The 20073-nt window shown below is 48.0% G+C and overlaps 1 long non-coding RNA gene across 4 annotated transcripts in view; it reads right to left on the reverse strand.

Moving 5' to 3' along the window:
• Nucleotides 1-20073, reverse strand: part of LOC148379604 (uncharacterized) — a 40077-nt gene that overhangs the window by 3020 nt on the left and 16984 nt on the right. Inside the window, exons 3-7 of one of the 4 annotated variants that reach the window (XR_015854854.1) lie at nucleotides 15252-15515; nucleotides 11246-11286; nucleotides 8705-8811; nucleotides 1471-1513; nucleotides 34-1398 (exon numbers count right to left, since the gene is read on the reverse strand). This is a non-coding gene — a long non-coding RNA (uncharacterized LOC148379604). Of the gene's footprint in view, nucleotides 1-33; nucleotides 1399-1470; nucleotides 1544-8704; nucleotides 8812-11245; nucleotides 11287-15251; nucleotides 15516-20073 lie in introns of all 4 variants that reach the window. The other 3 variants (XR_015854853.1, XR_015854852.1, XR_015854855.1) reach the window with 3 other exon arrangements.

A 20073-nucleotide genomic window follows, 5' to 3' on the forward strand; every position in this document is an offset into this window, starting at 1 on the left:
AGAAGAATCCAACTTAGGAACAAGGTCTCTTACCTACTACCCCAAATCAGCTGGGGGCTAGGCTGCATCCATCCGTTGGCCTCAGTGCAGAGGTTGCGGCTTTCCGTTACGGCTCCGCTCTTCCTTTGTGGAGTCTGCATGTTCTCCAAACGGATCAAGCTGAACACAGTAAAAAATAATAATAATAATGATAAAAAAAAAGTATATACCCCCCCCCCAAACAGATTAGAAAAGTATCTCTGCAACACCCAGAGGGATAGATTAAACTTTTCTACAATCCCGGAGACTCTAAGTGTACCATGAAATGCATTTGAAAGCTAAATAAGTGCATTTTCCATGATAGGTCTTGGATTCTTTTAGTGTTTTCCTTAAATATGCATTTAACGTACAGTAACTCACGTCAGAGTATCAAGTGGTCTCTGAATACTGCATCCATATACACGCACATATGTATACAAACATACATACACGTACGTATATATGATATAAATATACCTTTGTATATATACACGTGTTTGTTCATTTTGGTGATGATATATTGATAGGCATATAGAACAATTTTTGTTTTCAATGCAATACATTGCAATTGGTTGGTCAGCTATTGATTTTTTTTCTCTTAAAATGATTTCTTTCTTTCTTTCTTTCTTTCTTTCTTTCTTTCTTTCTTTCTTTCTTTCTTTCTTTCTTTCTTTCTTTCTTTCTTTCTTTCTTTCTTTCTTTCTTTCTTTCTTTCTTTCTTTCTTTCTTTCACCCCAACAAAACCTTGTGCGTGACTCCGCCTTCTGCTTTCATTCAAAGTGCCTGAATTGCACTTGGCATGTGGGCATACACAAAGCAGCTCAGTGCGAGACACTTTGCAGTTTTTCAATGAGTGGGTGCCCTATGCTGCCAAAGCTCAGTGCAGCCAGTCTAAAAATATGTCAAAATGTGTGCACAATTTTGAAGGAGGCCTTTGTGAACGTGAAGGAGCTTGTGGCCAGCTTGTCATCTCTGGAGATGATGGCCTGCCCGCCTGCAGAATGGACCAACTGTCAGATTCTCTCTTTTGTGAGTCCGTCTCGCGGGTCCTTTGCGGGCCCATCCCACCTGAAAAAGAAAAAAAAAGAATCCATCCGTCCTTCCAGCCTCGTATTCTTTTCCCATCTGCTGCCTGGGTGGGATTTCATTGTATTGCCACCCCCCAGCTGGGCACCTTCAATCGACTGCCCTTTTGTTTTAGCCGCCATATCAATAGGAGAAAAGACACTTATGGTAATGAAGCCTTATCGTGTTCCGTTCAGACATTCGCCGTCTTCCAGTCGTACGGCAGGCAGCGCGGTCCAAGCGGGCCGAGTCGAAGCCGGCCGACTGCCATCCGGCCGAATCTATCGCCGTTGCTGGTCTTCCGCTTTTCACCTGCTGACCAGTAATAAAAAGTCAACACGATTGTTGGAGAATAAAAACAGAGACTGCCAGGAGGTTCTTTTATACCTCCGACATTGTTCCAAAAGGCAGATCTTCCGCTTTTCGCCTGCTGACCAGTCACAAAAAGTCAACACAATTGCTGGAAAATAAAAAGAGAGACTTCCAGGAGGTTCTTTTATACCTCCGACATTGTTCCAAAAGGCCTTTGGAATTTTCTACCTGGGGTTGTTTGTTTGAACAGTTCCTCCACCCGTATTTCCATATGGGGTTTTTGTGTTCCGCACATGGGCTTATTATTTTGAAGGAAGGCTCGTTGCGGCGCAGCTCAATAGTTTGCATCCTGTTTAGGGAGTGTTTCAAATCGTCCCACTTGTGGGTTATTCGACATGAGCAAGGAAGGGCCTAAGCTCAAGCATCTGGGACACAAACAGTCATCACACACTACTGTAAATTGGCTCCTGAGAGGCAAGTGGGCGGGCGGGTGGTTGTCTGTAGCATCTAGTTCAAGTGATTGAAGTGACTTCTAGCCATTGATTTTTCCTTCATCATCAGCCATGTGCCTGGACACCCTTGACTGTGTTCTTGCGTCCCAGAGGGCTGGCTAGTTTTGCATCTCCCGCCCGCCCGCCCGCCCGCCTGGCCGAGCCTGCCTGCCTGCCTGCCTGCCTGCCTGCAAATTCTCATTAAACTGCGGTTAAACTGGCCATGTCGAAAAGTCAAGCGCCATTGATGGGCTTATCGTGCTTACAAAACAAGCTTTTTAAAGCATAGGACACGGGGGTAGACCACGACACGATGATACGTTGTGCAAAAAAAGTCTCTCGGAGCGGCCAGGTGAATTGTAATACTCGAGCGAAGGCAAATGGGTCGTGGCTTTCTCTTATACATATTTGGCCAATGGAGATGATTCCGGTACAGATACGTTGCGATCGATCCCTGTTTTGGCTGCAGTCAAACGTTTGCAGAGTCCAATACTTGAAGATCATAGCAGAAGTTCAAAGACAAACGCTTGGATGAGTTGAAGTGGGTGGAAGGCCGTGAAGGATGGCATTTTCCAAGTGGCAACATTTCACCAGCCAGCAATCCTTTTCATGATAAGTAGTGCATCCCACGCAAGTTCACACTTTAAATGCTGCCTGGACAACTTGAAGAGCTTTTGGCATTTCAAACCTTTTATCCACATCTTGCCGTGTGAGCCCAGTATGCAAGGCAGCACCAGCGCGGCAAGAGTGTAAATAAAGCCTTCAACAAGCACGCCTGCCCACCCACCCAGCCGCCCGCCCGCCCGCCCGCCCTTGGCACTGTAAGCGGCATGAATTAAAGGCCGTCGGTATAGTGCGGCAAGATTGTGACTTTATGACGGAAATCAATTCAGCAAGGGCCACGGGCGACAGAGAAGGGATGGCGCCTTGGTCAGAGTCAGCTTTATCTTAGCAAAGCAGGCAGAGAGAAACACTGCGTCTATAATGAACTCACGCCTTTCTGATGAAAGCTTTTATGGCCTCTGCGCACAAAATCCGGAACGTTCTGGCGAGTGGAACTCAACAACTTCTGCGCAGCAGCAAAACCCGGCCGGACAAGCACCGGCCGGCCGGCTGGCCGGCCGGGGCTAGCTTTTGTTACGGTATTTTGTCTACCTGGCAGACATTTCTATTTCCTCGGACCTTTGACAGGAAACAAGAGGAGTATTAATGAGTCAGTCGGCCCGCCTGATCCTTCCTTCCCTTTGACATGAGCCACAAAAGCCACCGCATTCTACTAGAGTCAAAAGAATAACAACAAAAAGCCTGACTTTGGCTGGGATAAGTGCCTGTACGTGAATGTACACTGGACTGAAGTCCATTTCTTTGTTGCTTGGGAGCGTATCAATGTCACCATGTCCATCATGATATAGCGCAAGATCTTCCGCACTTTGCGGTGACATTCAGCTACTGGTGTAGGTGGGCGTGCGGGCGGGCGGGCGGGCTAGGGCGCATTTGAAAAATAAACAGACTTCTTTGCAGCGCAGAGCTGAGCAGCACAGCACGGCACGGCACGGCACGGCACACGCTGAATGTGACCGGCCACTATCCGAGGCAGGGGCTGCATCTGTTGATCAGGTAATAATAATTTGAATAATGTGCACTTAATGTTGGCATTTCAGAAGCAGTCTCCCCTCCGAGGCAAAGGCAGGCAGGCAGGCAGGCACGCAGGAAGGCAGGCAGGCAGGCAGGCAGGCAAGCACGCAGGCGGCAGCAGGCGCCGCCCCGGCTTGGCATTTAAGGCCCATCATAAAAGTTTTCTTAAATACTGCTCTCGTCTCGGAGTGCTTTTTACACGCACGCCCTTAGTGGAGTCCATTATATCCCGCAACCTGCTATTACTCGCAACACATTACGTATGCCGCCTTTGAAAAAACGCACAGACATGGCGGCAACATTAGCGAGCCCTGCCTGCCATCATTTATTGTCCGTCTCTATTCCATGTGATGAATGGATTTGTTTGAACGGATCAAATTATTCATGGCTTCGAGCACGTCAGAAGAAGAGGGATTTCAAGATGATTCTTCTGCTTGTGACCAAAGTCTTTGTCTTGAGCTACAGCGTTGATGCAGTCATTTGACCACCAATGCTGCATCATTTGAATGTCTGTCTGTCTGTCTGTCTGTCTGTCTGTCTGTCTGTCTATCTAGCGATCATCTGTGTTCACTGCTCATTTGTCACTTGTCAATCCATCCCAAGTGTGTTGTTTCGTTAGGGTTGATTTTGAATGCTGAGCAGTAACAAAGACTGACCTCCATTACTGGTTCGTAAGATGCACTGTGCCTTGTGACTTTCCATTCATTTGCTCAGAATTGACTCAAAGTGTGGATTATGTCTGTTTCTGAGGGAGGGAGGGAGGGAGGGAGGAGAAGCTTGTTGAAGGACCTCATAAATGTCTGTTTTTCTCACGCTGCGGCCACTTAATGCCGACTCACCCAGATCAAGCTGTCCTTAAAATGCCCACCCAACAGGTTTCCCTACTGCTTGAGCTCCACATCAATTGTATTTCTGCAGCTTAGGCAGCCAGCCCAGCTCTAGTACGTAACATAAGCATAAAAATAAATACAACATCCATATCCGTAGCTTATGTATTGGGGAGATGATTGATCCATCAAAAAGATCCGATTTCAAGCAACATGAAAAGATGACATTTGTGCACATTTTCTGAGCTATTAAAGATGAGGCTTAGCTCACCTGCTGCTGCCAACCTCTCTCTCTCCCTCTCTCTCTCTCTCTCTCTCTCTCCCTCTCCCTCTCTCTCTGCGCCAAACACAGCAAGGTCCTTGATGTTATCAAAGCAATTGGGCCTGCTGCTTTAATCATTGGCAAAACGCAGACAAAATCCAATCACTCATAAGGGCTTCTTATTGATTGATGTAATCTTATTGGCGGTTGAGGGGACGCCACTGATTGCTTTTGTCACTTCCGTCGCGCGTCGCTCTCGGCCGGCGACGTTTCCCTCGGGAGGCCCATACCCGCCCGCAGAGCGAAAAATTAGGGAAGGCAACATTCATCGGAGAATACTTTGGCTGAATGAATTTGAGCCAACATCCTGGGTTATTTGCCGTCAACCGTGCAACTGTCAACTAAAGCTCCCCCCATCGAGATGAAGCTCTCGGTGATGTCTAGAAGCTTTGCGTCACCCTTCATTTTCCAAACTTGAGCCCGAAAAACGTGCATTCTCGAGCAGCAGCAGCAGCACGGGTGTGGCAGCTCAGCCCAAATGTCTGAGAGCAGGCAGCGTATCCATCCGCCCATCCGTCCATCCGCCCATCCGTCCATCCGCCCATCCGTCCATCCGCCCATCCGTCCATCCGCCCATCCGCCCATCCATCCATCCGCCCATCCATCCATCCATCCATCCATCCATCCATCCATCCATCCATCCATCCATCCATCCATCCATCCATCCATCCATCCATCCATCCATCCATCCATCCATCCATCCATCCATCCATCCATCCATCCATCCATCCATCCATCCATCCATCCATCCCAGGTAGGATATGCAATTACCAAGGGGAGGGGGGGGTCACATGACAGAAATCAATATGACACAAAGCACTCGGCCAGCGACTCTCATTCATGACGAAGCGCACCCGACGCCGGTGTCGGTTCCTTCAAAGAAGCTTATTGGACTTTGCAAACCTCTTAGTTTTTGATTTACTGTTGGCTGGCTGATTGCAACAAAGCTATTGTTTAACCACAGAGGGGAGTAATCAATGGAGTTTGGAACAAAAATCCAAGTCACTATGGCTCTTTTTATTAGCTCATCTGGATAGAAGTCATTCAGTCCTGTAATGAAAACAAATGAACACTGAGGACTTCCCCAAGAGTAGCAATTGTGTGGCCTGATGCTGCGACATGAGTTGCAGTATCACAAGAACTGCTGTCCCTGGTGGATAGGAGGAGAGGAGAGAAAAAGGGAAGAGCGCAGCAAATAAAAAAAGCCCAACATTTGTGAAGATAATCAATGCTCAAGGAAGTGCAATTGAAATCATTCATTTGATCACTCTTCATTTGCAGGTGAGGCCGTAGCGCTGCCCTCTTCAGTGGTTGTCTGTACGGGTCGGGTGGGGTCGGGGGGCAACAGCTCGTATGAAGCAGTCCCTCCCCACCTCCGTCCGTCGCCAGTTCCCAGGTGATAAATCACACACGACAGAGGGCATTACACGCACAAACGGAGCGTTGCCACCGCCGCCGCCGCACGTTAGGAGCAATTAATTAGCCCACTGACGCTCATTTATCACTGCGGCAATAAGATGAAAAGTCAAGAGTTTATTAAAGCCCCACTTCATTTCCAAGAGCTGAAAAAGTCACACGCAGACAAATATGGAGATTTTTCAACAAGTATCCATTGATCTAGCTTCCACGCATGCTTGAAGCAGCTTTTAGATAAGACCAATGACTCCTTAAGGTTGAGCAAAAGCAAGCTTGCATCTTGCAATTGCTTGTCGTGGGCATTGCCAGTCCCAAAAGCTGCGAGCGAGCGAGCGAGCGAGCGAGCGAGCGAGCAATCTCCACAAAGTGACATTTGGGGGCACAATGGGAGGGACACTTGTCATTTTTGACAGTCCTCAGCCCGGACGGACCACAAGGGACACAAAGCTGGGCTTCTTCTTCCTCAAGACAGGCCAGTCAACGGCCAACGAGGAAGAATGCGAACGTTTGGAATGACTCTCAGCACCCCGACATGTCGATCAGAGGTCAACAAGCAAGCAAGCAAGCAAGCAAGCAAGCAAGCAAGCATGCAAGCCAGCAAGCCAGCAAGCCAGCAAGCCAGCAAGCAAGCAAGCAAGCCAGCAAGCAAGCAAGCAAGCCAGCCAGCAAGCAAGCAAGCAAGCAAGCAAGCAAGCAAGCAAGCGCCGTTCTTCAAATGCCTTTGTTTTTAGAGATGCAAAGGACATTGCACACATTTCAAGTTCCCACTGCTTGGCCATTCAAAAGAATGCGGAAAACAGGTTCACGTTGCAGAGATGCGTCCTTCTCCACTGAAACCGGCTGTCGGAAGTAATGAAGCAACAAGAAGAAAGTTCCCTCAAGTCCCAGAGGAATGTTAGAAGGTCAACTATCGGCATGGAGGAAAAAGCAGAGGGGAGGTGAACGACGACGACTCTGCCACAAAGCTGTCAGATAGAAATCTTGAACCAGCTCCAGATCACTCCGTTCAATAAAGCACGGTTGACTCAGATAAGTAGGAGAGGTTGGTTGGCAAACAACCCAAAAAATGGAGCTTCTTTTTATTCTTTACGACACAAGTCAGACTCACAACCTTATCTATCCTTGCAATTTAACAACTGCTGTACGTCACTCGAACCGGAGTGGACACAAAATTGGCTGCACGGATGGATGGATGGATGGATGGATGGATGGATGGATGGATGGATGGATGGATGGATGGATGGATGGATGGATATCTGCTATCCAGCCAATCGCAGGGCACAAAAATGCATTGGCAATTGAGAGTGGCACGCATGAGGGACAAGAGCCAGATCAATAGGAAGAAAAGGCAGGGAAAGACACCATGGTTAGCTTCCACACCATATTAAAAAGGATGGGGAAATGGCAAGATGTGCCGCTGGTGCTTGGTATTCAGAAATTACATTTCAATGTGTGCCATTTCCCACCTGTAGAGAATTGCTGGCAGGCAGCCACGCAGGCAGGCTCCATGCTTTTGAGTCCTGCCCCCCCCCCCCCCCCCCGTCATTTTTGCTAGACTTCATTTCATAAGTTTACTGAGCAGCAAGCCAATCTAACAGACTAACAGACTGTGTGTGTGACAATCATTGGGACTTTAACTTTTAAACATCAATATATGAAAACAACCGTTTTTTTGTGTGCTCAAGGCTGTAGGTAGAAGTTCAAGGAACCTAGCCCCAAATTGTACATTTGACCAATACACCATAACAATAGGTTGAAAGAGAAACAGGATGACATTTCTAAACTTAGCATTAATCAATAAGCACTTTTGTCATTTGTAATCGTATAGAGCGAAAGTTATTTTCAAGTGATGAAATTGGGCTCAAACACTTGAGTATCTGATGGGAGGATGATTGGACTCATTGTTATTTGTTTCTATTATTATGAAGCCATCAACTATGCGCCAAGGCTTTTGCATTTATTTCAAAACAAACACAACAAGCCGGAATAGCTCACTTTTTAAAAGGGGACAAGCTGATTCTGGCTGCCCCAAAATGTCGATTGAAGGGAAAGGAATCCAAAGTCCAATAGAGCGCGCAAGATACATAGATATCCATCACTAGCAAGCACACTTTAATTTGCTGTGTTTTTCATGCTCTACTGAAGTAGTAAATTTGGGTGCGGGCTGGCTAAGGATCAGCGATAACGTGGCTCAAGTCTCCACACTTGGCATAACACACTTTTTCCTTCCTTCCTTCCTTCCTTCCTTCCTTCCTTCCTTCCTTCCTTCCTTCCTTCCTTCCTTCCTTCCTTCCTTCCTTCCTTCCTTCCTTCCTTCCTTCCTTCCTTCCTTCCTTCCTTCCTTCCTTCCTTCCTTCCTTCCTTCCTTCCTTCCTTCCTTCCTTCCTTCCTTCCTTCCTTCCTTCCTTCCTTCCTTCCTTCCTTCCTTCCTTCCTTCCTTCCTTCCTTCCTTCCTTCCTTCCTTCCTTCCTTCCTTCCTCTAGTATCTCTCTCCTCCTCCTCCTCCTCCTGCACTCTCAGTCAATGTTCTCTTCTGCACGTGAACATATCGGGACAACCTTTGGCATTTGTGTTTGATTCTCCGTACTATATTTTGGGGATTTTGTTTTTTTTTGTACCTCCCGGCATCTGTGTCTTTGAAGATAGCATCCCGGTTGGGGCAAAGCTCACAGCTTGGCATCACTCCATCCATTCTTCTGATTGGAGAGTCCCATCGACGTCCTCCCTGAAAAGACAGACATTTCCATCTCATAGCAATCCAGACACAATAAGCGATTGTGCTTTTATTGACATTAATAATAGCCAATGGCCTTTCTTTTCGCATTGCTGACCAAACGATTGATGTCGGAGGAACCGCGGCAACACGAGAACGTGTGTGTGAGAGATGATCATCCATCTTGTCAAAAGATGCCAATCCTGGCCGGGCACTACTAGGAGTTGTTTGATTGGAGAGACGAAGCTTAACGGGAGCATTGCAAAATCCTTATACAAATTTCCTGAGGTGGCCTCATCGCTGTGGTTGCTATAGCAGCTATTACAGGTGGTCATTAGCAATGAGGGAGGGAGGGAGGGAGGGAGGGAGGGAGGTAGGGTTGCGAGCGAGCGAGCGAGCGGTCGTCTGCCTCCGTTGGGGAGATAACGAACGCTAACTTCCAATTCGGTCAAGCAGCCTTTGGGCATTTGGACCAATGAGAAAGTTACAAATGAAAAAGTTCCTTTTCTACATGGCTGGCGGGTGCTTTGCTGGAGTGAGATTGGCCATCAAAAGCAAGAATGGCAGCAGCAGCAGCAGCAGCAGCAGCATCCTCTTCGATTGTTTGGCCCTTTCTGATAAAGAGAGCATTTGCAATGTCTCCATCCATATGGCTCAAATAGCAGATTGACTAAAAGGCTTGCAATTAGTGGAGGGATACGCACGTACATACGAACGTACATAAGATTTGACCAGGGCAGAGACAGGCTCCTAACGGACAGTGGAAATCATACGGACCATCCATCCATCCATCCATCCATCCATCCATCCATCCATCCATCCATCCATCCATCCATCCATCCATCCATCCATCCATCCATCCATCCATCCATCCATCCATCCATCCATCCATCCATCCATCCATCCATCCATCCATCCATCCATCCATCCATCCACCCACCCACCCATCCAGCCATTCCTCTGACTCCAAGAAACATCAAGTGTATGCGGCTGTGATAACAACATCGGTCCTCTCGGTACGGTTGCCCACGTCAAGTCCCCTTTGAAATGAGAGGAGTCCCCAGCAGGAGGGCTCCCCCTCCAAGGAATCCAAAAGGCTGGAGCTGTCAGTCAAGTGCCAAGAACAGCACAAGCGGGGAGAGCGCTCTTTTGAGCTTTCTTTTGCTAACTGGCACCATCGTACTGTGTCCATTTTGTTCATCTTTAGGGCCCGAGCAATGACTGCTGGGCGGTGCCTGTTGTTTTTGGAGGAATTCTTTTCTTCCCTCTCTAAAGCCTCACAATTTGGACAGCTCAAAGATGCACAAAAACTCACCAAACCTTGCACCCTGGAGCTGTAGGGCATGAAGAAGAGGCTAAAAGCAGAGTTGCCAGCAAGCAGGCACGTGCAATGGAAACCAGAAGTGACGTAGTAGTGGCCGGCTGGCAGCCCGTCCGGCTGCCCGGCTGGCAGCCCGGCCGGCTGCCTGGCCGGCAGCCCGGCGACTGTTGCCATAGGGATGGCTGACAGCCGAGTTGATTGACAACAAGAGAAACCAAAGCCCAGAATATGAAAATGGGAAAGCAAAGAAATTGTGATGTTATTTCATATCAAAAGGTAGACATGTGTACATGTATGGAGCATATGCCAGCATTTCGATGACAAATTGCCTTTGTTTTCCACTAAGCTACGACAATGGCACAATGAAACAAAACACACCGTGTACGCTATCGCTGTTCTAAACGGAGCAATGGCTATGGCGCCGCATACAGCGAGACGTACGTTTAAAAAAGAAAAAAAAATGAAATGTGATCAAAACTAATGGTGTGTAAATGGTTTATGACGTGCTCTGAAATGAGTGAGCCCAGTGCCAGCGCATGTGTGAGTAATCACAGACACATCATCAGGAGAAAATGAATAGGAGCAAATTTGATGTTCACATTTGTGTTTGTTTGTTTGTTTCATAGAAATATTTGCTGTATGTTGTTTCTGCCAGGAATACAAAAAAGGCTGTTAGAAGAGTGAATGAGTATTATGATTGCATAAAAGTGCAATCATAATACCTAATGATGTGTCACTTGCCAGAGCACAAGGGAATATTTGGAGCCAGCTTCATTTAATCAATAAAGGGACTCCAAGGGCATCATTAAATCATTTTCAATTAGGCAACGCAGCTTGCCATCCAAAAAGGTTGATAGTTCTCACACACACACACACACACTTGCACAACTGGATGTAAGCGTACATTGACAGTCAAATGAATGTTCCCGTGAATAGTAATAATAATCGTTTCCTGCAGTAGCAAAGATTCGGATGAAATAATCATCGACTTTTGGCATTTAGTTGGACCACTTTTGTTCATTCATTTGACACGAGCCAAGAGATTTGGGTCGTTGCCGCTTACAAAGCTAGCACATTTGGGTCGTTGCCGTTTACAATCCACCACGTCGCTTTGGAAATACGTACCTACTCCGGTACTGTTCGCAAGGGTGATGATAATACAGCGCCTGGTGAAATGGAAGAATGGACTTATCAAATGAGAAACATGACTCCCGATTTTGCAAGGATGCTAAAAATGCTGACCATGCAAGAGGCAAAAGGAAATCGTTTCTAATCTGAGGCACAAAGACGCGTTTGAATGATTGCGTTCACACTGATCCATTCACTTTAGTGATTTTCCTGTGGATTGACAGCGAGTGCAGAAGATGGGAGAAAGGCCCACACTTCAATTTTCTCTCTAATTAAGCAGAGACATGGATGAAATTGCCAGACAATTAACTGTGTGTGCGTGCGTGCGTGCGGGCGGGTTATCATGGTTGCACAGTGGAAAGCAGTTTCATTGGTGAAGTGGCTGCATTGCCAGTAACAATCTTTTTCTCTAGCTTTCCACAGCCCGTGTTTATCTATATTTTCAATTAACCTCCACGATTTAACTCTGCTCATAAAACCGGGCGCATGCTCGCTCAAAAGAACAAATGAAAAGTTTTTCCCTCTCCCTCACGCTGCTGTCATGTTTTATCTTTGCTTTTTCTATCCCCTCCTGTCTATCCTTGTAAGCCCCCCCCCCCCCCCCACCCCCTCTTGGCTGCTGTGTTCCTCCAGCCCAGCTAGGATGCTGAGCTTGAGCACATTTTAGCAGACGTGAGGCTGTATGTGTCAGATTAAAGAGAGGAAATCTGTAGCATGCAGGGAGAGCTTTGTAGATATGGCAATTTAATGATAACTTGCTCTTCTCTGCAAGGCTCCCCTGGCTCTCTGGCTCTCTCTCTCTTCCATGCTCATGTCTTGAGCTGCTCCTGCAAGCGCCAGGACATCTTTTGCCCTGATCCGCTCAGGAGGAGTGCCCTGAATGTTCGGCTCGGTGTCCGACGTTGCTTGTACCTGACTCCTTTCAAAGTCGCCACTTGACAAGCAATCAAATGAGACATTCGCCAGACACGTGATGTTCAATTTCAAGGTCTTCCAGATTTTCCATTGCTTTTCAATATCTGGTGTCCCCATTTTCAACACATAAAGAAAAGCGAGTCATTCGGGGAGGGTCCAAAGAAAGCAGAAAGTCAGGAGTAAACTTGACTAACGCTACAGTGCCATTCCACAGTCAAGGCAGCAAAGCTTATCTCAAACAATCAAAAATAGGATACAAACGGGCTCCAGTTTACCTGTGATGAATCATTACTAATGCGAGAGGGGAGCGCCGACATACACAGCAAATCGAAATGAATGAGTGGTGCGGTAATTGCATGACTTGTCTCAGGGGTGCCGTTTCACATTCAAAAGCCAGTTTGAAAATCAAACACAACACCAATCCGCCGCCGCCGCCGCCACTTGTGACAAGGCTGATTGAATGGACGCATTAGCCAGTGTGCCTAACATTGTTTGCTAAATGAGCCCTCCTTTTGCCTTCCACCACAGGGGGAGGGATGGTTGATCAGGATTGCAGTCGGTCGGCTGCTTACGGCTGATCCCGACACAATGCGGTAAAGGTTGTCCTGACCGGGGAAGCAGCCGTGCTGCCTGGCTGCCTGGCTGCCTGGCTGCCTGGCTGCCTGGCTGCCTGGCTGCCTGCCTGCCTGCCTGGCTGCCTGGCTGCCTGCCTGCCTGCCTGCCTGCCTGCCTGCCTGCCTGCCTGCCTGCCTGCCTGCCTGCCTGCCTGCCTGCCTGCCTGCCTGCCTGCCTGCCTGCCTGCTTATTTCAGCAAAAAAACAAACACCCCAGAAACTAGTAGCACTAGCCTGTCAGCACAGCACAGCACAGCACACACAAGTGGCATCCCTTTCCAATATCCCATCACTTTGCTCTTAGACAAATGATCTGATTTACTAGCAATCTTGCACATAAGATGAGCTTTAAGGTGGTGCTGGTGGCAGGCAGGCAGGCAGGCAGGCAGGCAGGAAAATAGCTTCATTTTAGATTTGTGCTCCACTCTTGCCTGCCTGGTGGCCAGTAGCATACATTCCCAGCATCAAGACTGAATCACAGCTTGTGATTGATGTATTCTCTCGGCATCAAGTGACGGGGATATTAGCGTTACAGACGGGGGCGGGGCGGGACAGGCAGGTGACGACGTCACAAGCATCCATCCGTCTGCACGTGCCAAAACCAGGAGAGATGGAGCGGCCAGGCACAGTGGATTCGCAAGCCTGAGAAAGTGCAGTGGCTTGAAAAGTCAAGGAGTTCCAAAGTTGAACAAAAAAGCAATCGAGTCAATCTGATACATGTGCAAAATGTTGCAACCATTTTTTGCCCTTTGTTTGTCTGAGTGTCTCCAGGACAAATGATTGTCATAGAATGATAGCAAGGGAGCAAAACAGAGCAGAGAGAGAGAGAGCGAGAGAGAGAGAGGGAGAGAGAGAGAGAGGATGAAGGTAGTGCCTGAGGGGGAAGGAAGGAAGGAAGGAAGGAAGGAAGGAAGGAAGGAAGGAAGGAAGGAAGGAAGGAAGGAAGGAAGGAAGGAAGGAAGGAAGGAAGGAAGGAAGGAAGGAAGGAAGGAAGGAAGGAAGGAAGGAAGGAAGGAAGGAAGGACGGACGGAAGGAAGGCAGACAATGTGTGTAACCGATGGCTGGCTGGGAGAGAGACAGAGGCAGGCAAAGGGAGAATCAAACGGCTCAATTGGGCCCAAATATCCAAGGTTAATTTTGTGAGAAAGCTGCAGTGGCCAGATAAGAGCATCCCTGCAAATGAGTTCTGCCTGCCTGGATTACTGCTAAATTTATGCAGCTTTCCTTATCCTTTAACAAGCTCCTCTGAAGTGGCATAATTAACTTGCGCACATAAAATGTGCATATTTTCTGCTTGGTGCTAAAGTTTTTTTATTTGACTGCTTTGATTTTTCTCTTCTATTCATTCAGATACTTTTTACTTGAGAGATTTGCCATTGTAATGACACAAGAAGAGTCGACTTCAGCATTCTAATGACTAAAATCACTGCATCTGTTTTTTCCCCCTACCTACGGATGGCAAATAGTAAACACCGCTTGAAAAGGAAGCAAAACGTTGCGTGGAAGTCCCGTGTCCTCAACCGTCATATTTACAGGACTCAATGCAGCAATGTGCAGGCCTCCTCAATGGAGAAACCAAATGTTACAACGCCAGTGCATATGGATGCAAATATCTTCAGCTAAGCTAGGGGGCAGGCATTTGGATGGAAGGTTGGATGGAGGGAGGGAGGGAGGGAGGGAAATCACCTTGTGCCTTTGTTGTTCACTTGATGAATCCATTCATTGTCTACTGCTGGTTGTTTGGAAGGGATTGCGGGGTGCCACGCTAACCGCCGTAGCAACAACACGGAACGTATCCGTTTGTTCAAACGCGAGGCGGCCATTTCTTTAAGTCCATCTTTTTTGCCTGCTTTTTGTTCCCGTCGGTCGTCTGACCTTTCTGAGGGTGCCTGCCGGCCTGTTTGTCCATCACTATTCCAAGGAGGCACCTGTGGTGCTCATCACCTCTTGTCCCGTCCTGTCCCGTCCCGTCCCGTCCCGTCTGGCTATCTGACGGCCTGTCTGTCTGTCTGTCTGTCTGTCTGTCTGTCTGTCTGTCTGTCTGTCTGTCTGTCTGTCTGTCTGACTGACTGACTGACTGACTGACTGACTGACTGACTGACTGACTGACTGACTGCCACCAAATCCAGCTTACCAAGTGTCAACGGACGACTGGATTTTCTTCCTCAAGAAGAAATGATCTCACGCAAAAGCATAGCAATTAGTGGAGTATATTTAATAAGGTGAAGGTTTTACGTATGAGCGTTTTAATTGAAAAGCTTATCTTTGCTCTGCAGATGCTTCATAAATATGAAATATGATACCGATAGCTGTGCTTGTGAAGCCAAAAGGGCTGCTCTTGTTATCGTTGTAATAGCCTCAGGTTCAAATGGAACTTTGTCCACCCACTCACCTATAGAGAGTTATTCTACGACTGCATTTGCCCTTAACAATAGGTGATTAATTGATGTTGGAGATCTGTTTTTTGGCCTACCTGTCATGGAGGTTGATGAGCAACAACCCCCCCGCCCCGCCAGTCCAGGCCAGGCCAGGCCAGCAGCAATCCAGGGCTGAAATCCAGGGCTGAAATCCAGGGCTGTAGTGCAGGATTTGGCTTCCTGCTCCAAAGCCAAGCGGGGAATTGCAGGAGCGGCCGTCGCCGCCAGCTCCACCCAAACGCAGCCACGCTTTCCGTCTTATCTGCTCCTCGCCATCGTGCCGCCGCCGCCGCCGCCGCCGCCGCCGCCGCAACCACCTGCTGGCACATAAGCAATATTTCAATATTTCGACCGACCGGCGTCCTCCTCCTCAAAGCCTCCCTGGAGATTTATCTGGCTGTTGAAGTAGAAAATGAATATTTTACAGTTGACTGGCCTGATCAATTACCTACAAGCTGTTGCCGTATTTTGTGCTAGGTCACAGGGAGAGCTGGTAGCTAGCTGGCAATGGAGCATTCTCTTCACCATACAGTACATACAGCCCGTTGAACCGTCCGGCGCTAGTCGATGAACATTTGCGTTGCCAAAATGGCCGGGATGCCAAAAGGGCAGCTTTGAGAACGCAACGGCAAGTTCACGAGATAATAACAAGAACTCCTTTGACCTCATTCAAACATTTGGAAAGAAAAAAAAGCGCCGCTGATTTTCCTTGGAGGGCAAATTAGTTTGATTATTTCTCATACACATCAATTGTCCTCCAATCAATGGCTTGATTGCAGCAGAGGCCAAAGACTGCCTTTGGATAATGAAGCGCCCGCCGCTATTCATCAAGGGGACATTCAAAGCTGCCGATGTCTCCCTCCCTCCCTCCCTCCCTCCCTCCCTCGATGGCGCAATCACGTGACGACTGCTCAAACGCTTCCGTTGGAAAACAATACATGCCGGATGGAGATTTTCACAAACAAATCAAACCAGAATGGCGAACGGACTTGCAACTCTTCACCTTAGCCGTCAAATCCAATTGCGTGCTTTCAGCTGGACGTATATGGATTTGGGCCTGGCAGCTGAAAGCACGCCATCTTGTGAGAAGTGACAGACAGCCGTCAGACAGACTTGGCTCGCTTGAGGGCCCAACAGAGAGGAAGGAGATTGACCGCATTCAAAAAAGAGGTGAGAAATGTGCACAAGACGGAGAAGCAAAACCATGCGTTTTTGCTCTTATTTATTTGGCAGTCAGAGAGGGGGAAGAAGGGAAAAAAAAGAATGTAATTAACCTTCTCAGTGAGAGAAATTCTATTACAAGCCCCTCTTGTGCCATGCAAAATGTGGTTTGGAGAGATGTCACAGGCCGTCAAGCAGAAAGCCCGGACTGTCTGCATTTTAAAGCAAACTTCCAATTTCCTCCCCCTATCTTTCTTCGTTCTCACTCAAGCTGGAAATTGAGTATGGCGCACTTATGTATGTGGAGAGGGAGGCAGGGAGGGAGGGAGGCAGGGAGGGAGGGAGGGAGGGAGGGAGGGAGGCAGGGCAAGAAAAGGTAAGCTGTATCACCTCATTATCTATTCACTCTACATTTGCTTTGTTTGTATACACTTGATATGGTCTCAGCAATGACCATGGCCTTTGGGAAAGTCTGCCGCTGAGTCGGGTGTCCGTACAAGAATCAAGCAAAACGAGCGCTGCAATTCTAGTGGCGACGGATTCGAAAGGTACTTTTTCCATTTGCGCTCCATCCTATCCATTCGTACCTCTCTTGACTAAATCATCTTTGATGGGGCTGCCGTTCGCCGCCTTCCAGCTTTGGACAGCCGCTTGTGAGCATCTGCCCGACCTAATCCGTCTTTAGGCCACGTTCACGCCGTTTCCCTGATGAAAAAGAATTGCACTTGAATACTACAGGGAATCAAAGAGTCGCTTTGATCGCCCCAAGGAAATGAAACACGTGCGCTTTGCATTTGCTACCCTGTGGCTTTGACTGACACTTACGGGGCACCACTGCTGGCACCCCCTGCCACTTGCCACTATTATGCCATGAGCCAGCCGCATGGACGGATGGACGGATGGACGGATGGACGGATCAGGCTGTGCCAAATCATTCCATCCATCCACATGAATACCAGTACGCAAACAATAGCATGGATATACATACGTAGTATCGCCGTATACGTACATACCGCTGTGCGTGCACTATTACATAGTAGACGAGAAACAATGGGAAGAATCAATATTAGCGCTTCCTCCCAAAAGCCAGAGCGCCGGGAGACGAATCCTGACGATGATTCAAATCATTTTGTGAGGAAACAATCCTATCAGTACAGTGAATAAATACCAAGGAATGTGCACATTTACACATTTGCGAAGCTATTTCAACAAGAGATAGCGGTGGCGTTAAAGTTAGTGGCCGGCTGGTTCAAAGCAAAAAAAAGAAGCGGCTTTTGGGAGAAGAAAATCAAAACGGCAGCCAGCGCTTTGTTTTCTGATGTCTTGCGTGTTGCGGCGCCCGCCGTGCCCGAGATGGGTAGCATCTGCATTTCTGTCCGATCTTCATTTAGGCACTTATGAGACAACATACAAGCCCATGAGATGGAAATAACCGGTGTGTCACTTTGAATCGAGTCAGTCTTCTCACTGATTGTTTCCTACATTGCATTATGCTAAATGCACAGCGAGGATTGGGACGACGGTCAAGATGCGCAGGGAGCATGCGAGTGAGGTGCTCGCTCGCTCGCCCCGCCCATGGCCATCTTCAACCGCACAATAAATCACAAAAGAGAATGCAGTGCAAATGAATGCAATCATCCATTAGTGCAAGGCAAAAAAAGGGCAACTTCTGTTGCAGTCCAGATATGCAGAGATGGCTGGCGCCGACGTCCAACGGGACAAGCCGAGTGGAAAAGAAGATGGTTGATTTCTGTTCCAAACTAAAGTCCCAACTCTCGATTGAAATGCCACATTCACAAGCTCGGAAAGCAACAGAAGGCATTTCGGCCACAGTGATGAATGGCCAAGGACAAAAGCAAACGGCATGTCCCACCTGTATGAAGTGGAAAGGGCTCAATCTTGGAATTCACTAAAGTGGAACTGCCTGTAATCCAATGCCATTACAGTAGAAAAGAGGTCAGGGCAGAGGGGGCACAGGAGTAGAGGACCAAGTCCTTTCTTTAACCTTCCCAGTGGAAAAACAAATACCACATGCCACTTTTCAAGTGGAGTAGATACACAATCAATCATGTCCAATCATTTGTAGTTCAAACAAACACTTGGTTAATAAGAGCAAGCCTCCACTTTTTTCTGTCTGTCTGTCTGCCTGTCTGTCTGTCTGTCTGTCAACTGCTGTATACGCAAAACAATGACAGAGAATGCTGCTTTCTGTATATGTTTTTTTTTTCTTGATCTGGGTACTTTAAGTGCAACTCATCTCATCTTGGCCGTTGTTTGATTGCAGTCTGACAACGGCCGCTATTGTCTTGTGGGAGCAGTACAAATACGGAAGCAATATCCAACCTTAAGCAGGCAGTTGAATGGCAGGCAACCTGAAGGCTTGGGATGGCTGCCTGCCTGCCTGCCTGCCTTCGCGCTGCTAATTAATGAAGCTCCCTCCAACTCTCACACACCTTCACCTCCGCCCCAAGAACCAGCGCACTGACCCAAGCCGCCGCTATTTCTGTGTGTGAGTTGATTATTTTCTCCAAGTGAGCCTCAGCTGTAAGGAATCAAGATCAACGCTCTCTTGAAGTGGTCTCCACCACAAAGCCACCAGATGGTCACAACAAACATTGCATTTGGATGTTTGCCTTCAAGCAAAATTTGACTCTGCTTGTCATATCAATAAAGGAATAGTGAGTGGGGAGGACAGATGGAAGCAGCAAACAAGGGAATAGCCAAAGACAGAGCTTAGCGTACAGCCGGGCTACAGATGCACGCTGTTCCTACGCTGAGCGTTCCAACTGGCAACGGGGGGGGGGCAGGGCAGGGCGGGGTGGGGCAGGGCAGGGCGGGGCGGGGCAGGGCAGGGCGGGGTAGGGCGGGGCAGGGCAGGGCAGCCATACCGCCACTGCAGCCTGCAGAGTGGTGGTGTGGGGGGGCTCTTCCTTTTCACTTGCCAACGTTGTCTTCTGCTTGTCCATTTCACCACGCAATGCCCAGAGGAAGCAAACATCTGGCAGACTGCTTGCTGATCACAGAAGCCCAAAGAAGCACCTCATGCTTTAAGAATAGCAAGGCAGTCAGCAACAGAAAGCGCCATCCAAAGGGTCTTCTCTTCTCTTCTCTTCTCTTCTCTTCTCTTCTCTTCTCTTCTCTTCTCTTCTCTTCTCTTCTCTTCTCTTCTCTTCTCTTCTCTTCTCTTCTCTTCTCTTCTCTTCTCTTCTCTTCTCTTCTCTTCTCTTCTCTTCTCTTCTCTTCTCTTCTCTTCTCTTCTCTTCTCTTCTCTTCTCTTCTCTTCTCTTCTCTTCTCTTCTCTTCTCTTCTCTTCTCTTCTCTTCTCTTCTCTTCTCTTCTCTTCTCTTCTCTTCTCTTCTCTTCTCTTCTCTTCTCTTCTCTTCATTTGATCCGTCATCAATGTCAACAAGAAAAAGCACATCCATTCACCTGTTTGACACCAGAAAGTAAATGGCGAAAAATCCAGCAAAGCCGACTCATAAATGTCAAAAATGGTGGAAAAAAAGGTCATCTGATGACTGCCGCCACACATGGATTGGTCTAAGGGAGCAGTGCTTTTCCAAAGCCGTGCCCACATGCACATGCCAACACCAGGTGACCTCTTCATAGCAAGCGTGCAAACACATGGCAACGCGTACACGTCATGTGCAAGTTATTGCACGGTCTACACTCGTGTGCCCGCCCAGCGGCCTTGCAGATGCATTTTGCGCTGTGTTT

This window comes from Syngnathus floridae, chromosome 21, assembly GCF_059516105.1.
Source record: "Syngnathus floridae isolate MCC-2025c chromosome 21, RoL_Sflo_1.0, whole genome shotgun sequence".
NCBI lineage: Eukaryota > Metazoa > Chordata > Actinopteri > Syngnathiformes > Syngnathidae > Syngnathus > Syngnathus floridae.